The 19,628-nt window shown below is 41.3% G+C and overlaps 1 pseudogene; it reads left to right on the plus strand.

The window, feature by feature from the left end:
* The first annotated feature begins 10,416 nt into the window (after positions 1-10,416).
* On the plus strand, positions 10,417-11,976 carry LOC118617027 (annotated as a pseudogene).
* Positions 11,977-19,628: the final 7,652 nt, after the last annotated feature.

The following is a 19,628-nucleotide window of genomic DNA, read 5'->3' on the forward strand; positions in this document are numbered from 1 at the left end:
TTCCCAGAACCCTGGGAAGGAGTTGATGCCCACCGTCCTGCATGGCTGCAACTCAACATAAGCTCTGAGTGCCTTTCAAATCCCGAGTGTCCCCATATAGTTCCAGTCCCGTCTGCCCTCCCTCTGCCTGAGCCCAATGTGAGTGGCTGTGGCTATTTTAGCATCTGTCCCAGGTCTGTGCTGTGGAGCAGCTTGGGACTTTAACCCCAAGAGTGCTGCTCACAGCTCAGACTGCTCCTGTCTGTGGGCTCCCAGCTCCCCTCTCGCTTCTCCACAATCCTACCAGGATTGAGTCAGTGTCCCTGATTATAGGGTCCTGGCAAGCTATTTTGCTGTTGTTTTTTCCCTATTATTTGTCTTTATTTTAGTTGTAATTCCATTTTGGTCCTGGGAGACAGTCTGTGTAGCTTCCATTCACTCCGCCGCCATCTTGGAATCTCAATAAAAATATATTTGTAAAATAAATAAAATAAGATGATAATGACTTACAACAATTTGGTTTATAGAAAGTTAGCTATTATTAATACCATGCTATGAATTAGCAACTGGAGGTAAAGTTATGTCTCAAAATAAAGTAAGTCTTTAAAGTTTAAATAGGATCAATTCATCCTAATTTAAAACACCTACTATAACTCTATTCTGGTCCAGAATTGCTAAAATAACTCATATTTTATAACAGTAGAGATTAGTATAAAGGAAAGGAAATGGGTAAATTTTGATGTATCTCTTTGGGGTTTCAACAGGAAATTTTTTCTTACTCTCCTTTGTAGGATCTGTGATAAATATCACTCTCATCTGGATTAGAATATTCTTAACAAGTTGATCCATGGACTCAGAGTGATATATTTTTTATTACAATATATTTCAACTATACATTAAAGTTGAAGCTATTGCCTGGCCAGTGTGGCTCAGTAGTTGAGCGTTGACCCATGCACCAAGAGGTCACTGATTTGATTCCTGGTTATGGCACATGCCGTTTGTGGGCCTAATCCCCTGTGCAGAACATGCAGGAGGCAGCCAATCTATGTTCTCTCTCATTGATGGTTCTCTCTCTCTCTCTTTCTCTCTTCCTCTCCCTTCTTCTCTTTCTCTCTAATGTCAATAAAGAAAATAATTTTTTAGCCCTGGCCGGTTTGGCTCAGCGGTTAGAGCGTCCGCCTGTGGTCCGGAGAGGCCCGGGTTCGGTTCCCGCTAAGGGCATGTACCTCGGTTGCAGTTTGTCCCCGGCCCTGGTTGGTCGTGCGGGTGGCAACCACTCGATGTGTCCCTTTCACGTCGATGTCTCTCTCTCTCTCTCTTCCTCTCTCTCCCTCCCACTCTGTCTGTACAAAAAATGGAAAAATGTCCTCGGGTGAGGATTAAAAAAATAATAATAATAATAATAATAATAATTTTTTTTAAAATAATAAAGATGAAGCTATCCCTTATTCATTATTAATTCTGATATTGCTTAAGTAATCGCTAATCATAATTACCCATAAATCAGCACTTCTTAGTTGGTTATGAATATAAATATAAATATAAAACCTGCAGTATTAGTTGTCTCAAAATAGAAAATAAGTGCTCTTCCAGCATTCATTTTGTTTTCCTAAACAAATAGATTTGTGAATTATGTGAAAAATGAATGATAAAGTATTTGGAAACTATTATATTCAATAAATGCAACATTTCTGGTATTCAAGAGTGAAGAGAGAAAAATATAATTCAAATACATGGTTTATTATTAAATCCATGGAATTCTTATACTTCAGTTGTTGTTTTAGTGAAGATTTTTCTGAATGACTTTCTGAGAGAAATAATATATGGTAGTCTGTATAAGGTAGAAATTGTTAGGTATTTGAGAACTAGAATTTTATTTTATCCAATTAACTAAATTATATAGATGTTTTATAATATACAATGTTCTTAGAAATGTTGAGAGGTGCTTTATCCTTTTAATAAAAATTGTCTTGAGGAAATAATAAAATGTATTTCCCATTATTAGAAATTCATAAAGATTATTAGCAGCTATTTAAAAAGTTCAGGAGTTTTCTGTTAGATACTGTATTATATTTATTTAGGACACAAAACAATGAGCAATAAAAGCAAAATGAACATTTTTTTTCCTACAGCATACCAAGCAATATCTCAAAAGGAAAAAAAGGTTTTGAGGAACACTAATGGAAGCATGTAAGGGCAGATACTTTGTTTTCTGGGACACTAACAAAGGAATTTAGTTAAAGCATAGTTTTTGGGGAAGCAGAAATGGGATGTGTTTTTTTTTTTTCCTTCATCCATTCTGATTTTTAATTCTGCCCTTGCCTGTGTTGCCTTTAACTCCACTTTGCCTGGAAAGACAACAAAAAATAGTCAATGTCAATATTAGAGCAGATCAACATTTTCTACTTCATACATTTGGAATAAAAGCAGCCATTTTTAACAATGACAACAAAGAAACACAAAATTGCTACTACTACCAATAAAATATATGTGTATATATAATATATATTATATAAAATACAAGATAGAGAAGCCAATTTTATCACATTTATCACATTACTTTGAAAATAAGAAAAAGAAAACGTGCTATTAGACTTCTCATTTTATCAGTAGCATATTATCATGATAACCCCTTTAATTAGTCCAAGATTTCATTAAAATGTTCTTCCATGACCATATATTATGCTTTATGATAATTTTATGTCAATTATAAAAAAATTAAATTAATGATTTTAATAACACCTTTAACCTTTCTTGAGTTAGTTCTGCATGATAAACAATGTAACTATGTTTAAAAGCATCTTTTAATTGGTCATCACACTAATTATTTTGTAGAGTAATAAACTGGGCAAGCCATTCCTATTATTTATGCTGTGTACACTGCAATTACTTTTTCAGCATGTTTAAAAAGGAGTACTGATTCAGACTTAAATTAGTATTGTTATACTGAATTAATTGTAAAATACCTAACCACATATTCTTGGTTCTATCATTGCACTATTAATTCAACTACATGTTCTCACACAGGCATACTATGTGAAATATGTAGAGTGGCTATGCTCTCTAGTTGAGTAATGGATAATGAAATGCATGATATGTAAAACTAAAAAAGAAGAAAAAATCCATAATGCATGAGTGCTAGATAATGATATGTTTACTTGGAAATTTGACAGCCTTTCTGCTAAAATAATTTAGCAGAGTTTGGGATAGAGACAGACATTTAAATTTTTTACATTTCAGTAGATTACTATCAGTTATATTTTAACTGACTGTAAAGGGATTGAAGTTAATTACCAAAATAAGCATAATGCTTTTTTAGACAACGTGACACAGACAAGTGATACAATTTCCAATTACATAAGCTGAAAGGTTATCACTCTACTTCCTTGTGTAATTTAGAGAATGGGTATTGAAGTGGGGGTGACCAACAGAAATAAAAACAATTTAATCTGCAATTAAAAGTAGAAAGAAAAAAACAAAAGACTCATGAACACAGAGAACAACATGGTTATTACCGAGGAAAGAGGGGGAGGAGGGAAGAAGAGGGTCAAGAGCAGATAAATCGTGATGGAAAGAGACTTGACTTAAGGTGGTAAACACACAATAGAATACATAGATGATGTATTGTAGAATTGTACACCTGAAACCTGTATAATTTTATTAACCAATGTCACCACAATAAATTAAATAAAAAATAAATTTACCAAAAAAGTAGAAAAAATTCACTTATAATTGTGGATATCTTAAGTATATGAATATGATTTTTGTTTGTGCAAAAGTACAGTATAAGAAACAAGGAACAATAAAATATTACATGTGAAATTATACTAAGATACTTTTTTAATTGTGCTTAAGTCGAAGTATAATAGAAAATCAAAATTGTGCTTTGAGGAAAAATACACTATTGTTTTAACTAATGGAAATATATATAACTTATTTTCTTTCTTTCTTTCTTTCTTTCTTTCTTTCTTTCTTTCTTTCTTTCTTTCTTTTTTTATTTCTATCCTTATTCGAGAATATTTTTCCATCGATATTTAGAGAGAGTGGAAAGGAGTGAGGGAGGGAGAGAGAAAGAGATTGAGAAACACTGAAACATTGAAGTGAGAGAGACACATCAACTGGTTGCCTTCCACATCACCCCAGCTGGGGCTGGGATCAAACCTGAAACCCAGGTACATGTACTTGACCAGAAACCTGAGATGCTTTGGTCTTCAGGCTGACATTCTAACCTCTGAGTCAAACTGACCAGGGCTAACTTACTTGTATTTAGAAAAAATTCATAGAAAATACATTAATGATATGGAATCAATTTGATAGAAAATTGTTTCACAATTTAAATAGTAAATATGTTCTCTGTATAAAAGAATTTATTATATTTTTTAGTAATCAGATATATATTTTTCCACTTTAACATATCTGAATTAAGAATATATCTTATAATAAATGATATTAGGATAAGAAGTATGGACTTTGAAATGGAAGTAAATAGGAATACTAAAATAAATTGTCGTATACCCAGTGGCCAAGCTAAGCAATAGAACATCAGCCATACTGGACATCTCTTGTGTGTTCAGCGCCAGTTCCTTCCCTCTCTTCACTAGAGCAGAAGTTAAGAATTAACCAAGTATAAATTTATAATTTTTCTTCTTTTCTTATAGTTTTAATATATGTATATATCCCCCAAATATATAGTGTTTTATATGGTAGGTGTGTTTTTTAACTTTATAAATGTTTTTACAATATCTGCCTTTTGTTTTTTTCACTTTATACTCTGGTTCTGAATTTCATTTATGTGGATGCCTGTAACAGTGGTTGCTATGGACAAACTGTATCCCCTCGCCAAAGCTCACATGTACAGTCCTAACACCCAAGGGGCCTGTATTTGGACATAGGACCTTTAAAGGATAAATGAAGGTAAGTGAGGTCGTAAGTGTGGAGCCCTAATGCAACAGAACTAGTGTCATTATAGGAAGAAGAAGAGACACCAGCGCTCCCTTTCATTTTCCTTCAATACATCAAATAGGAGAAACCAACACAATATGTAGTTTTTAAGAACTCCAAATATCTTTATATAATCTATCTTGACTACTCTTTTATTAAGTGGCTTGACTTAGAAAAGCTGCAAAGGTCATGTGCCCATCTGTACAGCACAAGAACTAATTTCAAAATTCCATTTTTGGTGACCTGTAAGACTTGGGTTCCAATTATATACACACCATTCTTTCCTCAGACCTCTCACTTCAGGCAGGAGTTAACCACACATATGGTTTACAGTTTTCCTGAAATCATTTGTGGGCTCTAGACAAGGTTCTGAATCTTTGAGCTAACAAGCAGGTTATTGGTAACAGTTCTTAAACCTGGAGGCTTTTCAGTGGAAAGAGCTATTCCACGTTCAATTCTTTTCAGAAATTCAACCCTGGGTAGAACAGTGGGTACCATAAATGTGGATGTCATCGTCATGATAACTATATTGAACTGTGGGATGCAGCTGAATTTCTCAGGATAGGTGATGAGACACTGAAGTACCACTATGATGCTGGATTTGCAAAGGAGTGGGTCTTGTCCCCTTTTCCAACCAATGAGTTATTTTGAGATAAACTACATTCCAAGAGGACTCTTTTTATCTATTTTTAATTTATCTTTATCGTTGAAAGTATTATAGATACTGTTGTTCCCCCATTGACCCCCCTCCTCTCTGCCCCCCACACCACAGTCCTTCACTGTACTGTTGTCTTTGTCCATGGGTCATACATATATGCATACACAATCTTTGGTTTAACTCTTCCTGCCATCCCCTCTTCCCTCTCAGATTCATCAGTCTATTTCATACTTTCATGCAAAATGGCTCTTTTTGATTTTCTAGTGTTCAAACCTGCTCCTGAACCCCAGACAAGAAAACATTAGGCTAGCACTGGGTTATTTTGAAAATGCTTTGTTTCCTGAAACAACGCTCTGATCACTCTCGAAGGAATTTATGTTCTAAGTGTCCTGTTCACACTTCAGGAGTTGCATTAATGTTTGGAGAAGGCCTGATTTATGTCTTTTTCTGTATCTCCCCAATTTTTTTGATGACGTACTATCTTATAGGTCTCCTTTGTAAGTTGAAGTAAGGATTTGGGGAATTGAATATTTTAAGTATGAATACAAACTTTAAAATCATCTCAGATATTATTGTTCCTGAATGTTTCATTCATTATGTGCTCTGTCAGAATTATTGAATTTATTCAATATAATATAAGAATAATATGGGGGAAATGAGTAATTAATATGAATTTTAAGTATTTAGGAGCATATTACCTTAAAATAAAGAAATAAGTTAGGAAGAGGAATTTGAAATAATTTCTATAATCATTAATGCAATTAATAGTAATTGAATCAACTATCTAAAGAAAAATTTTTTAATTCAAAAATGAAAATGGAACTAAAATAAGGTATATATATGTGTGTGTATATATCTGTGTGTGTGTGTGTGTGTGTATGGCAAGCATCAATTCAGAAATGAAAATTAATATGAAGACTATTTTAAAAGGAAAACTAAGTCTATCAAAAGAAAATTAACTTTAATAGAGAATGACAGGAAGATATGGTCTCAAAATGGAGGAGCAAGAGATGAAATATCTCATCTACAAAGGGTCAAAAGGAATAATTATTTTTTAAATTTCAAGATTAGAAACACATTTTAAATAGTTTGAGTTGATTATTTCATAGAGAGTAAACCACAGAAGCAGAAACCAAGCACTCGCTCTAGTTGGGACCACCCACGGCGACTTGCTTCCTAATGGCCGTGGTGCAAGCCTCCCGCCCCGAGGGGAAACCAAGCTTCCCACCGCGGAAGAGCTGGCCCACCAGACCTGCTGCCGCACACTAGGAACCAAAGCAGCGCCCACTCACAGATCTTCATTCCTGTAGACCCACCCCCTTCCCAAGCCCACAAACCGAGACCTCAAAACCCACTGACGATAAAAGCTTCCCACCAATGGACGCACGTAAGGACGGAACTCCAGCTCCCAGGGGCTGTCATCATCGACCCAACACCCCATGGCTCAGTGACGTGTAGCCCTTCTCTTTGGAAATCCTCATCCCCCATCAACTTTTCTTTAAATAAACCCAATTTTTCTTTATTCACCATCTGAGATTGTTATTTAGCATGCCTGCACACTGCAACCCACTGACTTTCTCCTTTAATTTTGGTGCCCCATATGGGGATTAAGGAAGCTTTCCCTTCCCCTCCTGCCCTCCTCTCCTGACCCCTTCCTTCTCCCTTCCCCTCCTGCCCTCCTCTCCTACCGCTCCTTCCTTCCCCCTTCCCCTCCTGCCCTCCTCTCCTCCCCCCTTCCTTCTCCCTTCCCCTCCTGCCCTCCTCTCCTCCCCCTTCCTTCTCCCTTCCCCTCCTGCCCTCCTCTCCTCCCCCTTCCTTCTCCCTTCCCCTCCTGCCCTCCTCTCCTCCCCCCTTCCTTCTCCCTTCCCCTCCTGCCCTCCTCTCCTCCCCCTTCCTTTTCCCTTCCCCTCCTGCCCTCCTCTCCTCCCCCCTTCCTTCTCCCTTCCCTCCTGCCCTCCTCTCCTCCCCCTTCCTTTCCCTTCCCCTCCTGCCCTCCTCTCCTCCCCCCTTCCTTCTCCCTTCCCCTCCTGCCCTCCTCTCCTCCCCCCTTCCTTCTCCCTTCCCCTCCTGCCCTCCTCTCCTCCCCCCTTCCTTCTCCCTTCCCCTCCTGCCCTCCTCTCCTCCCCCTTCCTTCTCCCTTCCCCTCCTGCCCTCCTCTCCTCCCCCCTTCCTTCTCCCTTCCCCTCCTGCCCTCCTCTCCTCCCCCTTCCTTCTCCCTTCCCCTCCTGCCCTCCTCTCCTCCCCCTTCCTCTCCCTTCCCCTCCTGCCCTCCTCTCCTCCCCCCTTCCTTCTCCCTTCCCCTCCTGCCCTCCTCTCCTCCCCTCTTCCTTCTCCCTTCCCCTCCTGCCCTCCTCTCCTCCCCCCTTCCTTTTCCCTTCCTCCCCTGCCCTTAGAGACTTTTGTTCTTGGGGTCCAATGTGACCAAGTTCTTCCGGACTCCTGAGTGGCAGCAGGAATGCCAGATAGTCAAACCCTCTGATTTCTACCAACAGGTGAGCCACTTCATTCTTGGGAAGAGGGCACTAGGGACTGAGGCTCTCAATTTCCCTCAGGGCCACCACTTGGCAGGCACAGGTCAGCCACTTAAAAGCTACTAGGGTGGCTGCCACCAGAAGATTTCCATGATAAACTGGACTTGGATCAGGCAAGATTGCATTAGGCAGCCTGCCAGGCTCAAGTAAATATCCAAGCAAGCGAAGTACACTATAAAAAAGCACACACTTGCCCAAACCCCAGCCCAAAACACCTGGTAGGGTTTTTTGCGGGGAACTGTGAGCCTTGGCATTGCCAATTTCATAGTTTCAGGGGGAGGTAGCGCACCGGTCTGAGTCCGATCAGTATGACTTGCACTAGGGATTAAATATGGACGACGCCGCTATTTTTCCCCTAGATGCTGGGGAGTGATTTGGTCCAATCTAAACTTTTTCTAGTGATGGGATGCTTTCTAGAATTGGTTTCAGCATAAGGAAAGAGGCAGTAACCAGGCCTGGGACATGGTTCTTGCTTTTTTCCTCTCACAAGGCACATACCACTCTCCCTTCTGCAGTTGCTTTGTTCATAGCACCACCACGGGCAACTCAATGTCTACCCCGCCAAGAACTCCCCCTGGCTGCCTTTTAAAGCAATACAGCATGGCCACAGTATAAATCAGACAATCAGGAGGTCTAGCCCCAAAATGGTCTTCTCAAACATGACACCACTCTTCAGTTGGATTTATACTGCCGTTGTCTCGCCAAATGGTCTGAGGGTCCCTATGTTCAGGCCTTCCCTGAACTCTGCCATCACCCTGAACTTTGTTCCTTCTGCTGCAGCCTCTCTGCCTCCATCCCTCAGCCTCCAAAACTGAGATAATTCCACCTATAACCTCTCACCACCCTCGGACACTCGACCTCCACATCCTACCCTTCCCACTTCAGCTTGAATCTCAGGGGTTCTTAGGCAACTGCTGAGTCTCTGTGGAGGCAGAGGGAAGGCTGAGACACATGGGACATTTGAGAGGACTTGGAGCTCGGCACCCAGGCAACACGCCTCAACCCAGTACGTAATGTATCTGGAGGTTTATTCAGATTCTACAAATCTCAAAATAAAACTGAAATCAACTTGGGAAATTTTGCCCCCAAGGCCATAATCTCCCCAGTACCATTAACACTCCTGATTTACAGAAATGGGAAGATTTAACTAGAAGTGATATCAACTTAAGATGGCTAACATGTAACTTTTATTTTGATGCCTAAATCAATTTTTTTTATACAAATTAGAAAAAGCGGTTTTGGTATTAAAAGTGAATGAGCAGGAAGCTTGTCTTGATTGCAAATTAGAAGCTCCTGGAAGGAGTAAGGTCAATTACATAACAACACACACACACACACACAACAACAACAACAACAACAACAACAAAACAGAAAGGCTGGTTTCAGGCAAGAGGGGAACAGCAATTAGGACCCTGATAGGTTTGCAAATAAATTTCATTTACTGTTAAAAAGAAGGTGCTGGTTATTCTGACCTATTCCAGTGAATATTCTTACTAGTTTCTGGGAGCAAGGCAACAGGATTGCTAAATGAGGTCAGTGTGAAACTATAAAGGTTCCTATTGCAGAAAGCCAGGTTATCTTAAAAAGGATTGTAGAAAACCACAATTCGACTTAGAAAAGAAACCAAAAGCAAGCATAGGGTTTTGTTTTCCCCTCTTCCTCCCTAATAGTCTGGGAGAAATTGAAATTATCATAAAAAGAGAAACCACTAAGGCCCCTATAAATACCTGGGGCTACGTTATTTGTTTTTAACCACACCCAACTAAGTTGTCTCCTGTAGACAACTCTTACTCACCCTATTCAACACAGAACACCTCCAGATTGTACAGAAGCCACAACGTGTCTCCAGAGCCGGGCACCAGCTGGACATCCAGACATAGAAGCCTGGGCACAAGAGGCCTTACCTGGAGAGGAACCCTCAGGGAGACCTGCAGACACAGACAGGAGAGAGCAGGAGAGACAGACAAGGCACAGAGGCAAAGTCAGAGTTTGGGGCAGACAGAAGCCAGAGACGCTGCGGGAGACAGAGGCAGGGAGACACAAAGACACCGGAGAGGAGGGATTGCAGGAGCCGGGCCACTAGGCACCTCTCCCAAGCCAAGGAGCAAGTTTTCTCCATGTCATCTGAAGGTCCCCAGCCCCTCTGAAACTCTGCCTCTCACGCTGGCACTAGTCTGAGCCCAGGCTCCAGAGAGGAGCTGTCCACAAAGCCAGGGTGAGAGGGATGTGTGCCCAGATGGCTTCAGTCCCTCCCAGCCTCAGCACCCTGCCATGTCCCAGCCAGACCCACATCCCTGGAGGCCCTGGATGGGCAGCTGGCTGTGGGGAACCCAACCTCGTCTGCTGCTCCCTACTGTGACCTTCCCTGGGCTGGCGTGCCTGCTCCTGCTGCTGCTGGTCTTCCTCAGGCCCTTAGCCAGGCTGGCCAGCCCCTCCCATGGGAGGAGGAGATTGTATTTCCTGAGAAACTCAGTGGCAGTGTCCTGCCTGGTTTGGGCATCACTGCTAGTACCGTTTGCCTGCTTTTGGGGAGACACTGCTGCTAGAGCTGGAGCAAGACCTAGGTGTGTGGATTGAGGGGCTGACAATGCACCTGAGCTGCTGGGTGGGGCAGAGCTGAGCACCTACCTCACTGGCACCATGAACAGAGATCCAGAGTTGGTGGCATCTCTGCACTGGGACAAGGGAGCCCTGTTAGGGGTGCTGCAGTATCAGGGGACTGAACTCCACATCTAGCCCTTGGAGGGAGGAACCTCTAACTCTACAAGGGGGCCTAGGGCTCAGATTTTATGCCAGAGGAGCCCCACCAGTAGCCAGGACCCCATGTGCAGCATCAAGACTCCTCCTGTGAACCTCAGGCCCAGTCCCCAAAGATCCAAGTGCTTTGCTTCCTGAGTGGATTTGTGGAGACCCTGGTGGTGGCAGATGGCAAGATGGCAGCATTTCAGGGTGCAGGGCTGAAGCACCACCTGCTCACAGTCATGGCCACTGCAGCCAAGGCCTTCAAGCATCCGAGCCTCTGCAACCCTGTCAGCTGGGTGGTGACTCAGCTAGTGGTTCTAGTGCCGGGAGAGGAAGGGCCCCAGGTAGAAACCAGCGCTGCCCAGACCCTGAACATCTGTGCCTGGCAGCAAGGACTCAACACCCCTGAGGACTCAGACCCAGATCACTTTGCTGTTTACTCATCAGGAACTGTGTGGGGTCTCTACCTGTGACACCCTGGGCATGGCTGACGTGGGCACTGTGTGTGACCTAGCTTGGATCTGACTATCATGTAAGATGACGGGCTCCAATCGACCTTCACTACTGCTCATGAACTTGACCACGTCTTCAACATGCTCCATAACAACTCAAAACCTGTGTCAGTCGTCTGAACAGGCCTCTCGTTATGTCATGGCTCCTGTGATGACTTACATGGATCCCAAGGGGCCCCGGTCCCCCTTCAGTGCCCGCTTCATCACAAACTTCCTGGACAATGACTATGGGCACTGTCTCTTGATTGAGCCAGAGGCTCCCCAGCACCTGCCTGTTACTTGCCCTGGCAAAGACTATGATGCAGACTGCCGGTGCCAGCTGACCTTCAGGCCTGACTCGCACCACAGTCCACAGCTGCTGCCGCCCTGTGCTACCTTCTGATGCTCTGGGCATCTCAAGATGACAGCCCATGTGGGCTTCACAGGCCTGCACGGGTGGCCACTGCCTCCATGTGGATCAGCTTCAAGACTTTAAGATCCACAGGCTGGTGGCCGGGGTCGTTGGGGATCCTGGGTCGACTGCTCTCGGAGATGGGGGGTGGTGTTCAGTCTCCTCCGGGACTGCACATGGCCCAGGAAGAAGAACGGGCACAACAGGAGGGGAGGAATATAACAAAGGAAGGATGGTGGATCCTCCTAGAACAGAATCCATGTGCCAGAACAATTAGCCCATCAGTTAGTCCTCCAACAACATGAACTCACCCATCTGGAAAAACATGCCCTAGAAGCTTATTAAGCTGGTACTACCTCACTGTCAACTTTCATCCCTCTGTACTGCGGTCTCCCAACACTACCTCCTTGTGCTCAAAACAACACCAGACAAGGGCCCTCTGGGCCTGCTGGATCCAGCGCTGAAGCCAAGCACCTTTTGAAAATCTCGAGGTAGACTTCTTGGAAATAAGACCCAGTATAGGAAATAAATATCTCCTGGTTTTCATCTGTACTTTCTCAGTCTGGGTTGAAGCTTACCCCACATGTATAGAAAAGGCGAGAGAAGTAACCAAAGCTTTACTGAGAGACATCATCCTGATATGGAATGCCATTGACTATAGGATTAGACAATGGCCCAGTCTTCATAGAAGAAATAGTACAGCAGATAGTTAAAACTCTAGGCATCCAATGGTTTTTACACATGGCCAACCAGCCCCAGAGCTAAAGAAAAGTAGAATGCATGAATCTAACAAAGCAGGCCATGGCAAAACTATGTCAAGACACCAACCTGCCTTGGACTGATATACTGCCCCTAGCTCTCCTGCTAGTACATTGTACCCCTTGGGCAAAGGTAGGGTTCTCCTCTTTTGAAATCTTATATGGGAGACCTCTCCCATTGATCAAATTCAAAGGGGATATAAAAGAACTAGGAAATTTGAAAATCCAAAAACAACTACAAGGACTAGGAAAAACCATTATTGAGGTATATAAGTGGATAACTGATGGAATACCCATTTCCCTGGAAATAACTGAACACCCCAACAGACCAGGGGACCAAGTCTGGATAAAAGACTGGAAAAAGGAACCCCTCAACCGACTGGAGAGGGCCTTATTTATTTATACTGACCACTCCCACAGCTCTCATGGCTGCAGGTCTGAATACTTGAATCCACTACTCACAGGGGAAGGCAGCTCTCCTGTCACATGACAACCAACCTGCCTGGAGAGTGATCACCAGCCAGAACAATCCTCTGCAGGTCACCCCTAAGAGGACAGTGAAACTTGCTGATCAATGACAAGTGCCTGAGATCTCTGCCAGTAGAATGGATGGTCATCGACCTGCTGGACTGATTCCAGCACTGAACTCTGTATCCTTGGTAGACTTACAGCACCAAGTAGACTCCTTAGCTGCAGTAGTATTACAAAATAGAAGGGGGTTAGACCTACTGATTGCTGAAAAGAGAGGAATATGCCTCTTCTTAAACAAGGAATGTTGTTTTTATATTAATCAATAAGGAATAGAGACATGGCCCAGCAGTTAAAGGAATTAATTACAAAAGACAGGAATTATCAGAAACTTGGAGTTCCTGAAGTAACATATGAAATTGCACATCTTGTGTACTCTCATCAGCTGGTCCTCTATTAATGCATTTATAGCACTTATGTTTGGTCAACATGCTAACTCATTTTATTTCCTTTCACTTAGAAACAAGAGAACTCCAAATGATGCTTCAACTACTCTCCTCTGGACAGTGAAGATCTCTAGTTGCTACACCCCTCCCCTTCAATGCCCCTATTTCAGCAGGAAGTAGTCAGAGAGATTGTCGCCCCTCTTCCTCACGCTGCACTTAGGCAACCCCTGTCCAAGATATTCATTCTCTAAGTCTGCTAGGAGCAGCTTGAGAATCAAGAGGCGGGAATGAGAAGGCATGCTGGGTGCAGACAACCCCCTTAGGCAGCACACAGACCTTGCCGCTGGCTTTTGTAATTTCTTTATATCCACCAACTGCCTAAACTATAGCAGAACTTGAAATTCCCCAAATGCCCGAAGGCTTATTGTGTGTAAAAGGTGGCTGGAGCCCTGGCCAGTTTGGCTAGGCAGTTGAAGTGTTGGCCTGCAAACCAGAGTGTCCCGGGTTCAGTTCCCAATAAGGGCAAGTACCTCAGTTGCAGTTTGTCCCCTCCCTCGGGTGGGGTCATGTGGATGGCAATCAATTGATGTGTCTCTTTCACATTGATGTTTCTCTCTCTCTCTTTCCCCCTCTCTTCCTCCCACTCTATCTGATGATAAATGCAAAAATATCCTCTGGTGAGGCTAAAAAAAAAAAAGGTGGCTGGAACCCAGGCTTGGGGCTCAGCCTTTGGAGGTAACTACACTGGGCCAGCACTGGTATGCATTAAACAGTCTTTTTCTAATCTTCTTGTTGTGCAAAAATTTGGTTAGTGGGAACTTGAAGGATTAGAAAAGGACTTTAATGTTCTCCAGTGCTGGCCTAGTGTAGTCCCCTCTGAAGGCTGAGCCGGGAGCCTGGGTTCCAGCTGCCTTTTATACATAATAAGTCTCCTGGCATTTGGGGGATTTCAAGTTTAGGCATTTGGTGAATGTAAAGGAATTACAAAAGCCAGGGATGAGGTTTCTGCATTGCCTAAGGGGGTTGTCTGCATTCCAGTTTGCCTTCTCACTCTGAGTGCGTGCAGTCTGTCTCTTCCTGCTGACCAGATTTCTGCCACAACATAAGCTATATACTGCCTGTAAACTAGGAAAAATGTACCCAAATGGGAAGAAACCTTTCAAAAATGAATGAATACATTTGTCAGTTTGTTCCCAACATTTGGGTAGCAACCTAGTCCCTGAGGTATTGAAAAAGACTATTCTTGGTTTACAATTGAAGTCTTCACAAGGCAGAGGTTTGGCTCTAGAAGCAATTCAAAGCCCACCCAATCCTTTTACCTTCCCAGAATCTTCCCTATTCATCTCAAGGGGCTAATAGATAATTGGCTTTAGGAAACCAAAGTCCCAGGTCCTTTGAAATGCAAATTTATGATCTTCACCCAGAGCTCCCATCTGAGCCATTTTTTTTAATGCAAATTTCTGAAAGGTGATTCTTATCAAAAGGGAGCAGATCAATTTCATTTATTTCAGCCATTCTTTTCTAAATTTATAAATTTTGATAAAAGTTGTTGAATATCTACATGGTTTGAAATAAAATGAAATACTGAAACAATTGCCAATAAATCTTAAGTTTGCCTGCCTTTGACTGTTTATTGCAGAAAGTCTGTCAAGTGGATTTGTAGCTGTTGATGTAACGTCTTGTGCTTTGTTGAAGGTGTGTCTCTTGAAGGTGAGAATGTGTTTAAATGTGTTCATAAAAGTCAATCTAGAAAACACTGATTGCTTACTTTCTTTCTGTGGTCATCATTGAGCATTGATATTTCTAAAAGTTCATATTAAATTGGAAAGAAATTATATAATTTTGACAATAGAAGTCATGTTGTAACCCAGGAGATCGACCAAACTCAGACGCCGAGATGGGGTTTAATAAAAGGAGTTTATTGAGCTAAGTCCTCAGGCACCTGCAGTATGTCCCACACAGGAGTAACTGCGGCCCGGAGAGCTAAAATGGCTCCTTTTTATAGGATTTTGTAAGGGGGGTGCTACATGTAAGCAAGCATGTTATAGAAGCGGAATAGCGGTTAGTTAATTACCTGTTACTCAGTTTCCCAGACATCTCAAAGGTCAAGATGTTTTCAATAGATTATCCCTGACGCCGCCCAAGATTATTCAAGGGCTAGTTATTACACCAGGGTTAGCGATTACTTAGGGATTAGTTAGTGAAGAATGTTCTTCAGTAAATGAGTAAACTGACAACCCCTTTGGTTGTCCTGAAGGCCTCTGGGAGTTTAGGTCAATGGCACTGAGTTATAACAGTCATAAGATATAGAAATACCATTTTTTTACAAGGATTGAAAGTGAGTTATTCTAATGATGGTTATTCCAGAATGGGTAAAAAGGTTATGCAAATTGTAGAAATAATTGTAGAAGGTTATAAAGATTATAAAAGTTCTTGAAAGTTTTAAGTCTATAGAAAAACCAATGAGGCTCCAGTCCCCTTCCTCCACCTAATTTCCTGCTAGTGGGCCTATAACTTCTTTTATTATATTTTCTCTTGCTCTTGTTGGTGTGGGGGACATCTACCTGCCAGCTGCCAAATAAGTTCTTGCTCAAGATGCATCAATGTTGAGATGGAAGGTAAACCTGCCCACTGGACAGAGTCATCTGCCCATATGACCATCCCCAGGCAACACCTGGGTGACTTGGTCCTGTGAGTCCTGAGGACCTACTTGATCACCCCTGATGTCAGAAGGGACACTTTCCCTCCTGCTTGTTTGACTGGTGTGGAATTGAGTTCCTGCCTGAGTGGGGTAAATACATCCTCAGGGGCATTTAGCCAATGTCCTGGTCATGACTAAGGCCACCTTCAGGGCAAGGGGTAAACATGTCCAGAGGCTACTCACATCTGCAGCATTTATTATATTCATTTTGACAACCCCACTCTTGTCATATCACATCTTATGTCACCAGGGTTTCTGACTTTTCAGTAAGCCAAAGCAGCCCTGCCCAACCTCACTTAATTTTATATTATTTCTAGGGAGCGGAAGCAGCTCAACCCAGGCTTTCTTATTGCTAGTTTCTTAATTTCCATGGCTCATTCACATCCTTTGACACGTCCATTGAGAAACTTAACAGGTCTTCCTGCTTGGTAATTAGGACCTTTTATCCCCTTTTTAGCTTTTTAAAAGTCATCAAAAGCAAATGAGAAAAATCTTGCAAAATTACAAAAATTAGTAATTCAGATTATGTGTGCTGGCTCTCAGCCTGCCGGGACGGGTGCAAGGCAATGAACTACAAGCACACACTGTTTGGAGTAAGGGGGAACTTTGCAAGGGAACAAATGCTCTAGATCTTTGGACACAGTCCCATTTATTTACAGATTGGTTCCCCCAGGTTACAAGTGGATTTATGTAAATTATTTCCTTGAGATGGCTCTCTGCAAACCTTTTCTTATTCACATGCAAAAGAAGCATTCAATGCAAGCAAGGCAATCTTCCTGTTTATCAGTCAAACCTGTCTGTCCACACACCGACTTTGATCCTAGGCTGGCCAGGTTGCAAGAATGTGTATCACAAGGTTACAAATCGTCCACCTACCAACCCCCCCACCCCCACATATGTATATGTTCTTAATGTGATACGTGTTTCTCTGTATTGTATGTGATGTATTCTCTGCCTCTGGATGACATTACTAAGAAATGGTATTTTATTGGCCTAAAGAGATTAAATACTTATGTAGGTTAAATAAGATCTTGTAGTCTGGATAAAATCTTTGATAATAAAACCAGTTTAATTTTGATTGATGTTTTTTAGAGTTATTATCATAAAATATATATTTGTTTTATCTAGATTTACAAAGAGTTTATGCATAATCTTTTGGTTAAGTATAGTTGACAATCTTCCCAAAATTTAAATTTTAAGATGATTTTTTAACCTAAAAATTACTTTGAGTTTTTTCTATGAGCCCTGGAATATCAAAAGGATTTGTTCTCTCTTCCTATAAAAGTTTTTAAAACTAATCAGGATTAAAATAAATGTTCTAGAAATTTCAGTCTGCTCTAGGTAGGAATTTACCAAGATTCAAAGCCAGGGTCAAACAAGAAACTCTCAAGGTGTCTAGTCAGTGACACTGGGCAAGCCAAAGGTGATGGTTCCCTGTGGAGGCATCCTGCAGTGATACTTTAGGTGTTTATGATCTACACATTGAGGTGTTGATGAATTGTTTCCAGTGCTTAGTGCACACTTCCAATAAGCCATGTGCAGTGTTTTAAAATCTTATATATATTATTTGTTCTATATATATTGAAATTGTGTACTGAATCTGAAAATGTGAGCTTTATGTTGTTCTTTTAAGGTCATTTTATAATAATTATTATTTACTAAGAAATTGTTATGGAGTGTTATATCTTACCAAAAAACAAAATTCTTTATCAATAGTATTATACTCAAGTCTATAACTGTGTCATTTAAGTTTTGTCATTTATAGATAGTCATTGTTTTACTCTGATGCACTTGTAAATATGTTACATCTTTGAAAAATTCATGAAAAGAACTTTGACTTTCTCTAAGTTACAGGTTTCTAAGCAGGTCATCTCTTTGAAATATAATATTTTAAGAAATAACTGGATTCATGAAAAAATATTTTTGTTTCCCAGATATAAGGGAGCTCATTTTTATTTCCCTAAAACAATTTGGGAAATTATATTCTCAAGCAATACTGAAGCATTTATATTTTTCCCTCTACCCAATCTCCCCAGAATTTGGTAATTTTCAATGAGTGAGTATTATTTTCATGACAATTTGTTTATTTGCATAAATGTAATAAGAATCTGTTCTCTTTAAAATAGAACACATGAAACTAGGTTCCAGTTGTAATTTTATTAACTGAGTCTTTGACTGGAATGTCATGTTCAAGAGAGACATGCCTGGACTCCGGATATCACCAAAAAACCTTAAGTAATTGAAATTGACTCTCAAGAGTGATCAAAACTGATCAGAAGCCACTTACAGGGAGTGGCTGGGTACCTTGCTTGGTCAATAGTTCATGGCAATCTTTCCAGGTAAGGAATCAAGGTTGCTTCCTTGAAAGATGGCAGAAAAGGAACCTCAACACATTGGGAACCTCAAGGACATGATCCAAATCTGCAGGTGTTCCAGGCACAGCCTGATGGCAATTGTGACATTGGCTTCTCAACTGTGAGGGGCTGACTGCTGGCTGCTCCGTAGAGCTTAATCTAAATATTCCTTATGAATAACTGACATTTCAGCCAAACAAATTTGGAGAAAGCTCATCAATTGCTAATTCTTGTTATGTTTATGCAAATAATCAGGCCAAATTGAAACTGGACCTAATGCAGTCTCTTTAATAAAAATGAGGGTGATTTTAGGGAGAGAAATTGTGTTTCAATGAAAACCACAATGCTCAATTGTGAGTATTGGACTCTAGCACATTTGATTGTCTTCAACTGATTCCTGAAATCCTCTAGTTATCATCAACCCTCCAAACTAATGTTCTACTTCTTTTCTCCTATCCTTTGAGTTGGAATTATTAAAAATACCTGATACAATGTCAACCACACAGAACTCACCTGAGCATCAGATGCTTTCCAATCGTCACTGCTGGCTTTCATTCCAGCAAAAGAAGCTCTCAGCCTCATCAACTGACAGTCTTGTGGACTCAGAAACTGTTTTATGATTTGCTGTGTCAATTAACTATAGTGTTCTTCTTTCTGTTTTCATAGGATATATACCTACAACTTTACACAATATAGATCACTTATCTCACATTAAATCTATTTCTTATAAGTTTCCACAGGAACCTCAACTTGAGACCTACTCTTGTGAACCCATCGAGGACCTCAAGCTTCTCTTCAAGAAAAACAAAAACAAAAAACCTTTTACAGATAAGTAATATAATGACTGGACATTAATCCACTGCTTATAGCATAGCCACCCTCCTGCCCCAGCGCTAGCCTTTAAAGCTGTCCATTACTATTCCCTCCCTCTAGGTGACTACTATTGGGACTCACAGGCAAGGACAGTTATACATCCTAACTAAGCTTGAAGAAGTTACAGAAGAATGGCATTTGCCCATGCTCCCTAATTTTGAGTCCATTGTTAAGAAAAACAATTCTAGTACATAGAAGGGGGAGTTGTAAGTACAGAAAACAGGTTTTTCTTTTCTTTTTTTATAATTTTTCTACAATTTATGAGAAGCACCTG

This window comes from Molossus molossus, unplaced genomic scaffold (genome assembly GCF_014108415.1).
Source record: "Molossus molossus isolate mMolMol1 unplaced genomic scaffold, mMolMol1.p scaffold_m16_p_5, whole genome shotgun sequence".
Classification (NCBI taxonomy): Eukaryota; Metazoa; Chordata; class Mammalia; order Chiroptera; family Molossidae; genus Molossus; species Molossus molossus.